The sequence below is a fragment of the Pyxicephalus adspersus genome, chromosome 9 (genome assembly GCF_032062135.1).
Source record: "Pyxicephalus adspersus chromosome 9, UCB_Pads_2.0, whole genome shotgun sequence".
In the NCBI taxonomy this organism is placed as follows: domain Eukaryota; kingdom Metazoa; phylum Chordata; class Amphibia; order Anura; family Pyxicephalidae; genus Pyxicephalus; species Pyxicephalus adspersus.
This window is the reverse complement of record NC_092866.1, coordinates 52,505,648-52,516,713: the sequence shown is the minus strand read 5'-3', so window position 1 is coordinate 52,516,713 and position 11,066 is coordinate 52,505,648.

Genomic DNA, 11,066 nt, shown 5'->3' with positions numbered 1-11,066 from the left:
GCTTGGACTTTGACTTATTTTTATGTTGTGTAGTGTTATTTTAGTTGTGGCCACAAGGGGGCAGTATATATTAACCAATAAATAAAAGACACCAAGACACCAACAAGATGCAATGAAACTTTTTATTCTAGCAGAGCTTCTTCATGGTTTTGTTTGTAGTGATGGCCAAAGGTGAATGGAGCTTGGGACTGGGGCAGGTTTTAGGGTAGGGAAAACATTCATGACCAAACTGACAGAATGGCAGGGGTGCAGGGAGCTGGATGATGATGATGATGAACCCTTGCCCAACCCAGTTATTGGCCAAAGATTTGCTCTAAATGGGGTGGGAGGTAAGCTACAATTACAATAAGCACCCTGGTACAATATTAAAAGGCAGCGACCCTGACAAAATTTAGATTTGACGTCATATGAGACGCAAACACTACTTTCAGCTCCTCTTTGTACACTAACACAAGCCATATGGGTAAGAAATGATTAAGTACAACAGAAATACAGTTTGTAACTAATCCTACCGTGATAATCAACACGGCATCAATATGCATTTAGGATTTGAGGGTGGGAGGTGAACAGAAACATGTTTACAAAATATATGGGGTCATTTCATGACTTATGACAAGAATTATGAAGGAAGCTGTAAAGTGCATAATTGTTTTGTCGTATATATACTTCATGTAACAGGTAATTTTATTTTTGAGTACTTAATGCCCAAGTTTCTCCTTAGGATTGCTGAGATTTGTAGTACCACAAGAGCAGACCGTTCACCCAAACTGGCAGTCTTTTTAGATGTCTTCCTTCTCAGTGGCCTTTTGGTTCCCCTGAGATGACAGTACAGGTTTGCTGGCCTGGTCTGTAGCGCTTTGATCCTCCGTTAATATTCATTTAGTAAAAAGGCCGTCAGTGGGGCTCTCTGTGCAAATCTGCATATCAGCAGCTTGGATAATCCACCCTGAAGCCAGAACATTTCACAAGTTGTTTCCTTACGACACAGCGTTTTGTAATTTCAGATTGCTGTCTTGTGAAAAGAACTTTAGGAAATAATGTGAAGACCATCTGCAAGAGACTTTACTGAAAATGAGTCATTTTGAAATGCACTTTTTTTTCGTACTTTAGAATAAAAATAATGTTGACTATGCTGGTTTCCTATATATATTCATTTAATGCAAGACTCAAATTTGGATTTAGATTACTGGAAACTGGTATTTTTACCAATACAAAAAAAGGAGTTATCCCCTCTGGCAAGTTCGCTGAAATTTGACTGTATAGATCATTTAGTTGCAAGTAAAATCTATTATTAGGAATTTATCTAATATTACCCCTATGACAGTATAAAAGCCTCGGTTGAATCAGTGCTTCTGATATAAATTCCCATCAGCCACTGTACATATGGAGTATATTGGAGGATACATTGTATAGCACCTAATAAATGTTAGTTAAAGCCCAAATCTATTTTTTTTTTTTTTTTAGGGACCAATCATTTTAAATATATATATTGTTTAGAATGCTTTCTTCCTAACTAGTGCTATCAGCTACTGATTCACCGCACAGATTTGACACCAACCCCCTTTTGGGTAGAATAAAACCCAATGTGCAGCTCGCTTCCAATGAATTCAAAGATTCATTGTTGACCCAAAATTGTGGACCCAGGTGAGGTCTATCATCATGGCACCTGCCCCCGAAGTATAATAAAGGATAGAACAAAGTCATTCAGGCAATGATTCAATCCAGATTTTTCCAAGACCATTTTTTTCTTGTAGTCATTTCATGTCCCAAATACCCTATATAAAATAATATATCTCTCCAGAGTAATTCAAACTTTGGCATTCTTCATAGCAATAAATGTTCCCCTAGAGAGATTTCTATTCCTAATTTGGATTCTAATTCTAATCCTAAAATCTGACTTGTAGTAACTGGTCATCAAGGCAACTAAAAAGGGTGAATCATTAGGGACGCAGACAGCGATTAAAGTTCTTCCTTTGTCCAACCCCAAGAAAAAAAAAAAAGGGTTGGTTTTAGACACTTCGAGGCAGGGTAGGGAGTTTACATATAATTCATACACCAAAGAGATTTCTGTGTTTTAAAAAATCAAATTTTTCAAGATTGATTTGTAAAAATTTGAGGTTTTTGTATAATTCCTGGGTAAAGACATTTCTTAAAAAAAGGCATTTTAGGCTTATAAATTCTTCAGCAGGACAGAACAAAAATTAGGGCAGTGCTGATTGATTCTGCAACACGGGAAGGAGGGTTCCACATTGTTCCTGCAGATGGCTCTCAATGGTGTTTTCAACCAAATCTGATTTTTTTTTTTTATTGTTTTATGCATCTCATTTAAATACCGGTAGTCAAATATTCACCACTTCTATTACTGCATTTGGGCTGTTTTACTATTTTTGAATTTGCATATCTTATATTGTGGGAATATTTACTTTCTATTTCAAAACATTTTTATAGAAAATATTTAAGGAGTACAAAACAAATAAAATTGCACATTCTAGTTAAGAACAAGGTACATTGGGTACAAACATTGGGTGGGAAAGAAAATAGGAGGCCAACTGCATATTCACATCTAATCATTTGGAAAGCATTGTCATATTATACCTATTATATCTGCACAAAATGATGTATTCAAAGGGAACAGGAATTGGCCTTTTGCATATTTGGATAATTAAATTTTAACACCGCAAATATTTTTTACTTGTATGTTTAACTTTCACTAAGGAACATCTTAAATAAGAAGCGGTGTTTGTAAAAACAGATCCCCACATCTTTGTTCTCCAAGATTTTTAGTCTGATCAGCACGTATATAAAGGGGTGATGATTGCTTTAACTGGAACACAATTTTTACTCAAAAGGGGCAATCAGAAACTTCATTCACTTGAAATAACTGATTGCAATATCTGAACATGGTGTATAATTCTCATGCTTTTCAATTGCCTCCCTTGATCACACTTGAAAAATGCCATCTTGGGCAAAAGTCACTAATGCTGGTAAAGTGTTTATGCCGCTTGGCACTTTATAAATGCAGCAATATCGGTAAAGCTGCAGATAAGCATTATCAATCACCAGTTAATTCATAAAAAGGTGATGATCATGTCAATTGATGCTAATGGTATGAATGGGATAATCTCAATAGTAATGTGATTTCTGCTAAAATAATGACACCCTTATGCTGATTGGCAGCTTTATAAATAAGCCCACAAGTGAATTCTGATGGATTGGTTACTTGCCCTTTGTCCTTGGCACTAATTACAGAGCCAGTCCTGTAGTGGTGTCAAGGTTTATTGCTCTCTTGTAATGTTTTTTGACACCACTCAGGCCTCTTTAAATCACTTTTCCTGTGACAGACCTATGTTGTGTTATCCCTTGGTGCATGTTGCCATCAGTAGCAGGTACCAACCTCTGCTGTCCTTCTTGCCCCCTCAGGGCTGTTTTTCACTCTCTGCTTTCTCTCTGCCTGTCATCAGCAGCAACTGGGCAAAGATCAGCCTTCCATATGTGGATCTCGGGACTAAATCTGCTCTCCTAAACCTGTCAGCGACTCAGTCTGCTGCACGAGCACATTTGTGGTTGATGTGGACAGAGCAGGCCGGTGACAGGATTCATCTCCCAGCTGCACCCAAAATAGTGTCCTAGGTGCACCCTGGGTGTCTTTTGGGATATCGATGACTTAGGTGACTTTGTCAGGTCATGAAATGCATCACAGGCACATAGGACACCATGCATGTCTTCAAGGCTACAAGTAGCCCCCAAAAATGAGATTTCCTGAGAAACAGGGATAATTATAGACCTAGTTCATGAACCCTGCAATCCAAGAATTCTCTGCAGACCAGCAGGGTCCTTGTGCGGTCTGGCCGCATGACTGTGTGGGTAAAAATGAATAACTTACATCATGTACACATCTATCAGGTCTGATGCATCAGTGGTGTCTTTAAAGTGTATGTAAAAATGCAAAGCTTTTTTATATTTTACTTTGCAATATCCTGTCCTCTCTAATATTTTTATGAAATGTGTTGCATTGTTTCTTACATGGAGATACTCTAAGTAACTTCACTTTCTTGTTGCAGGCAGACATGAACACTTCTAGGTAGCCGTAAGGTTGCAGACACCATGCCCCGTCCTAATATTCGGCGTTTGAAGATGCAAACAAGGCAAACTTACAACACTGCTGCTTATTGTGAGGTAGTGACTTAGTGATGTCAGCTTGTAACAGTAAGTTCACTTAGTTTCTGGAAAACCGTAAGAGATATAAGGATGATTTTTGTAATAAGGTCATAGTGTGTTCTACAGATTTCAGGTTTACACTTTGCAGAAGTTGGGCCACTACCTGGTTGAATGATTGAACTCACAACAATACCTTAATAGAAGTGTGTTACCTGCCAAAAGATTTGTAATTCTGTTCAGGTGATCTTATGACTGATTCCTACCATGGCCTGCCTGCTCCTTGGGCAGTAAATCAGTTAGGCTACGTACACATGTCAGATGATTCTTGTCCGATAATTGCTGTAGGGCTGATATCGGACAAGAATCAGGCGTGTGTACAGCGTTCTTTCTGATGACCGTCCTGGTGTTTCTACAGACGATAAACAATCATAATGAAAGTGAAGAGGAGAGAGGGCAGCGGGGTGCAGCTCCGTCGTTCTCCCCCTCCCCTTTCCATAGATTAGAATGATCCTGTATGTACAATGCTCATTCATGCATCGTTCAGTCTTTTTTCGTTGGAAAGGATCGTGAAAGATACTTTCCAATGACAATTATTGCATGTGTGTACCCAGCCTTATTCTGATTTATTACCCAACAAGCCCAGTTAGCTTTTAAGTCCTTTTTAACCCAATTTCAGAATATATTTTTATGTCAAATGTCTGTGATGTATATACTGGAATAATATATTACACTCTGGCAATACCACAGCTTTAAAAATCACAGACAGGTGCTATCAATTATGCACAGCTTTATATTAAATTAGTTAAAACCAAGAAAGTTATAAGAAGAGTCCATTCATGTGACTGGTCAAGTCGTCTGACCAACCTCTTCTCCAACCAAAGATTTATCTTTGCATGTGTTGAGGGTTTGACATTTGACATTTTGATGCTGCATTTTTATGAATGGGAAGCAAAATGCAGGGCACATTGTGGAGAAACATTGCAATGTCCAGAAGCTAGCGGTATTTGTTCTCTTTTAATAGGCCCCTGGGCATTAATACCAGATGACAATAACCCCCCTTCTTCCCCGGGGTCTGCTCTGCAGTGCCCACATCATTTTCTAGTGCCATGAGTGTTCTACGTTGGCTGTCAAGGGAACCCATTATTGGAAGATTGGAAGGGCTTTGAGAGTATTGTGATACAAAGGGTGGACACAAAACTGGACGAGTGAAGAAAATGGAGAGCACCTTCCAACCACTAGCCACAATCATGCGCCAGCAGATTTAGAAAAAAAAAGAAGAGGTAGACAACAGGACTTGGTAAACGATAAAGTTGGGATGCATACATAAAAATCTTGCGGAGTACCCCATATATAATAAACCATGGCAGAGCCAGCCCCATTGATCACCATCTCTTGCTACAATATTTTGGTGAACTCTCCCCTAACTCATGGTGTTAGGAAGAAGAGGGTAGCAATAGGAGCCAGGTCTAGGGCACCACGCAGCCCTTCATTTAGTGATAAATAAGGTGTCGCATGTCTATTGCGTGCAGCATTCTGAGTATGTCAAATGGATTGGAATTCTTTAGCAGGTACAAAGGACGGCCTGAGAGGCCTTAGGAGTTCCACATGGTTGGGATTCGGATTTCTGCAGCTTGCTTGTTACAGAAGTGGGCAGCATGCCCACTGAGAAATGAGTTTCTGCTTTTAGGGGGGTTATAAGTAATTAGTGTCATCCGAACTGACAGCAATCGTGTGACTCCCTGCTGTATAATGGATTCATAATCCCTGGGTTGTCAGGAAAGGGCCAGATGAGAAGGGGCAGTTAGTGACATTTATAAACTGTAACTATAGATCATAATGTTGACTATGTTTTACAGCAACCTAACCTCTGCTTATCTTTCATGTCTTATATATCCATCTTCAAGGCCGTCATTACTAATTATGAGCCGCAATGAGATTTGCCATTCATAAGGACTAAGGTTTATATAGGAAGCTTTTACTGATGAAAAAGACGTCCAAATTATGGAAACCCATCCTGATAAATATTTATAGCATGCAGTTTTCAATCACTTCTTTTAAAAAATTGTAGTTACCTGGCTGTTAAATTGATCCAGGGATTTTATACATGGACCTGGAACAGATATGCAGAGAAAGAATTCACTGCATAGCAAAGCATTATAGTGGTATGTGCTCTCGAAAATGGATCAGTCCCAATTTATTTGTCATTGTGGCATGTTAGGCAGCCTATTTAAATGAATAGGCCACCCTAACACAGGACCTGGGAATGCACCCATGTAAATGCATCGGTGAACCTGTGAATGAGCCCTTAATACCAGAGATAGCCAGGCAACTAATATGGCTGGCCCCGCATTTCATTCATTACAGGTTTCCTTTAAACTGTCATGCCAATACCCCAGGGATATATATTAGGATTGATTCTTCATTTTAAGAGTCTTCTTGCTGGGATTAATTTAAAAACCCACCAATAGGAAGTAAGAATATTTGTTCCTATACTTGCAACATATCGTATGTCTATTGGAAAGGGAGGGTGTTAAAAAGTTTGCAACATTGCTGCAAGAAAAGGAAGCAATTCAGATTTACACATTCTAGAAATATTTGACATCAAAGCTCTGAGAGGGGGGAACTTTACTGAGCACCCTGAACTATTAAAGAAGTATAGAAATGGCACACTGACATTCACTAAATGTCCTAGGATATGCATGGATGAACATGTACACTATGACTATCATATGACCATCATATGATAGATACCTGATCATCACCATTACTTTATGGTGAAAAATATGTAGAAATCCTCCAAATTATTACGTTCTGGTGTCTCCAGTGAGGGCCATTGTTATTGGAATAGCGTACTAATTTTAGGCAATAGTGCAACAGTTTTGGGAAAGGCCTTTCTTCTTTCTGTTGCTCAACTGACATCTGACCTTACAAATGTTTCCCAGAAGCCAACCCAGCTTGTGTGTTACAAAGAGCCATCTCTGTAAGTAATAGTGATCTTGACCAGTCTTGACCAGTGCTTCCCAACCAGGGCTCCTCTAGAAGTTGCTAGGGGTTCCTTGAGCAGTTTAGATCTCTCAGGTCAGTTTAAGTGAACCCAATTATTTTTTTTTTGGCTATCCCTTACTTTCTTCTCACTGGCCAGCAATGTGAGAGGCGTTTTTCTAAACGACCACCACATCAACAAACTGTGATCTGTGATTAATTTTAGAAGAGGTTTCCTGAAGACCTGAAAGGTGATGAGTTTTCCATCCATAACCTAAAAACGATTTTGCTTCTGGTAAAATTTGACATTGCCCTCGTCCAGACTATTTTCTCTTCTGCATTTGTAGGGCCCAATAAAGAGGGTCCTCTGTAAGCACTGAAATGTATTGGCTTCTGATTATCAAATTAAATAAAAAATGACAATAATCTGTTCTCTTGCAAGCAGTTTTTAGTACAGAGGGGGTTCAGCTGGCTTTTAAGTGATCATATACCCTCCCTCCGGCAGACATAGCAACATGCCATAGCATCCCTTAGACAGGTGCCGCCTCTTATGTTAGCTGCAGTGCATTTCTTAGGACGGGAGACAGACAGTCTTGCCCCCCACCCCATGCATTAATGAGCCCAAGGTACCCATGACACTGTCACTGGTTATCTGTTTGCCATTTCTTTTATTAAGTGCTAACTGGAACACTCCGCAAGACCTGACATTTTGAAAATGCTCTGACCATCATCAATCTATAGAATGTTGCCCCTGTAAAAATCACTCAGATCCATATGCTTGCCTATTTTTCTAATTCCAATGTGTCATCTGCAAAACTAGACTGTTAGCTAATTGCCTTATACATACCAACCCTTGGAATACAACACTGTGACCACATAAAATAATTTTACTTATAGTACCTCTCATTCATTTGAATATTTTGGTTGATCAGTCTATGCAGAGGATCCCAACCAGACCTCCACTAGAAAATATGATTAGAACTAAATGTTTTCTACTTCTCTGCCTATGCTACAGGTATGAATTACAGATAATGTCCTTTGTGGGTACATGAAACCAAACAAATAGAGTTGGCCAACATAAACAGATCCATTGAAAAGTATTCTCTGCTCGAAAAAGCATTGACAATTGTTATTGGATTTCTATATCTACAGATTACAGTGTAAAAAAAATTAGAACTGTGGACCCTGTGATATCACTGGGTGCAGAAGATAGGAGTCTGTTTCTGGAGCCTGGGATAGCCAGGTACCGGGTAATGGGGTAGTAATTGGTAGCCATGTAATGGGCACAGCTGCTGCCCTGGCTGGGTGCGGGGACTGATTAAAATAGAATGGGGCCTTGAGCAAGGTAACAGGTCTGTTCCCCCTTCATTCCCTTTGCTTTACAATAAGCCTAGAATATCTGCCCTATTTGCATTGTTTGCACTGGCATGGTCCTATCGGACACCAACTGCCTGCAGATACATCCTCCCTTGTAAAGTGATCAGGAGGTGAACAGCTTTGACCAATTAGTCTTCCTGGTTTATTGCAGGAGGAAGACTAATTGGTCAAAGCTGTTCAAAGGAGAAACATGTAGCTGGACCCCCTGGACATCATGTCCTAGATTCTGCTTAGCTTTCCTTGTGAATAATCTGGCACTGGTGGGATGGGTTATCAACATTCAATTAACGAGGGCAAAATGTTCTCACAATGCTGACGGGCACAATATTGTTAGAGTTTTCACCATACTGCAAGAGCAAACCCAGCAGTCATTCAATACGCTCCAGATCAGAGGCCCCAAATAGTTCAGAACAGCAGGCCAAACCCCATTTAGTGCCAAGGCACAATGTCCTTATAACTAACGTCAGCTGCGAGCTAGTAAAATATTTGATACATTTGTTCCCACAACCGATCCAGCTCCTAGTCATCTGCAATTTGAACCAGTTACACTACAATTTGCATGATACCAGATATAACATGCACAGCAGCTGGCAGGATTTCCAAACCGGTCCTTGGGAGTCACTAAGAGCTCATATTTTCCACAAGTCCTGACGGATATGGGGGAAATAATTAGAAGGGCTTCGTTCAGGGAATGTACTTGTATTAAAATATTTATGCATAATGAAAATTCCTGTCTAGTTTTCAAATAAAAAAAAAAAACAACTCTCCTGGAACCAGTGGCCTATGGTTAGCACCCTTTCTCTTTTATGTGTTTACCATAGCAAGTGCACTGGCATTTCCTTTTTAGCATCTACAGGCCTATAACAGGTGAGGATTTGCAGTAAGTAAAACTAACAAATCCTTGGGAATGTATACAGCTGATATGAGATGAGTGTTGTTTTTTGTTTTTTCCTATAATACTGAAATTTTACAAATGACAGATGTAAACCCTACATGAAAGTCATTTAAAACACATATGACTTCAATGGCTCCAGCTCCCCTCATCTGATATATTCCCATTTTTAACTTTTTGCTCCTTATTTCTCAAGCCTCTTCCAGGTAACAGGAGGGCTCCTTGTTGTATACCCTAATGTTTACATTGCTGGTTATTAAGAAATACAGCAGGGAGCGCACCTATTGACTCGTGTTGTCAGGGGAGGAAAGGGGGGAAGGACTTGCCTCTAATTAATTGGACCATATTGGGTTTCCTATTTTAAGGGTAACCTATGAGGATGGGGTGGCTAGCTCACAAAAAGGTGAGCCCATGAGTAATGACTTCACTGGATTGCAACCTCCCACTCCCAGTCCGGATTTTGTAGTTTTCTTTGTGTCACAAATACAGCAACAAAGAAGAAGATTGAAGTGTGTCAGTGGCTGCCAGTTGTGTCAGAATTTAAACAAGGCACAGCAGCCTGTTGTTTTTGTGGTTCACAGAGAACCTTTTGATCCACTAAAAAGTTTTCTGTGGACTCTCATGATGATTTCCCTTACTTCCTGTCCTATTGACAACATCGATGGGAAGTAAGGAAAAAATCTACAAGAGCATAGATGGCAATACAAACTGATGGAGATTCTATTTTTTTTATTTTTATATTTCTCTATTTTTTTTATTTTTTATTTCTTTCTATACTTTTATTTTCAGTGTCTCTCACTGTTTGTTATGAACTTCCTTTGTAGATTTACTCTCACCTCTTCTCACTGGGGCCACAGAGTGCAGAACAAATGGCTGCAATTTTTTCATGCTTTCTCTTTTTCTTTTTACCTGATGATCCTGCCAGTAACACATTTTCTGTACTAGGTTGACAACACTCTCTATATCAGTTTCAGGAATATTGCCGAGGACAAGACGTATGTTAAGGCTGCAAACAGCCTTCCCCGTCCTAATTTGCAAAACATAGTTGCAGTGTTCTGTAGTCTACAGAGGTGTAAACTATGCTATTTGATAACAAGTAGAGTGCACAGAAAATTTTTAGCTCACATTCTTTCTGGCAGGTAAATTTTGACACTTACCATGCTATCATTGAAATGGCACAATGGTTGGTAGAGATGCTAACATTAGTCAAATTATAACTGGCCACTCTAAGCAGTATTTTCTATTACATATTATTAAATTATGTATTTTGTAAGCGATAAAGCATTGTGACAAACTCTGCTGGTGACTGACGTCCGATTAGAATTTCAAGGACGTCAAGCGTGCATTGATGTAATTAGCACTCTCACAATGCCATGTACCACATTGTTAGCGCAAAGTCTGGCAGGAACTTGTTTATTTAGAGTGAGACCTTCTGCTCGTCCTTGAAGAACAGAATGTAGTGAACACAGAGCTAGTACACTCATATCCCTAGGGAAGACCTACTACAATACTACAAGTAGACTCAAACTCAAACCATGAAGACTTGCTGTGTTATAGGGGGTACCTGTCAGCTGTCAGTACCCTGATAAATGTACCTTTAGTCTATGGACAGCACAGCTCAGAGATTTATCACTCTCTCCTTTGCAGGACTTTGCAT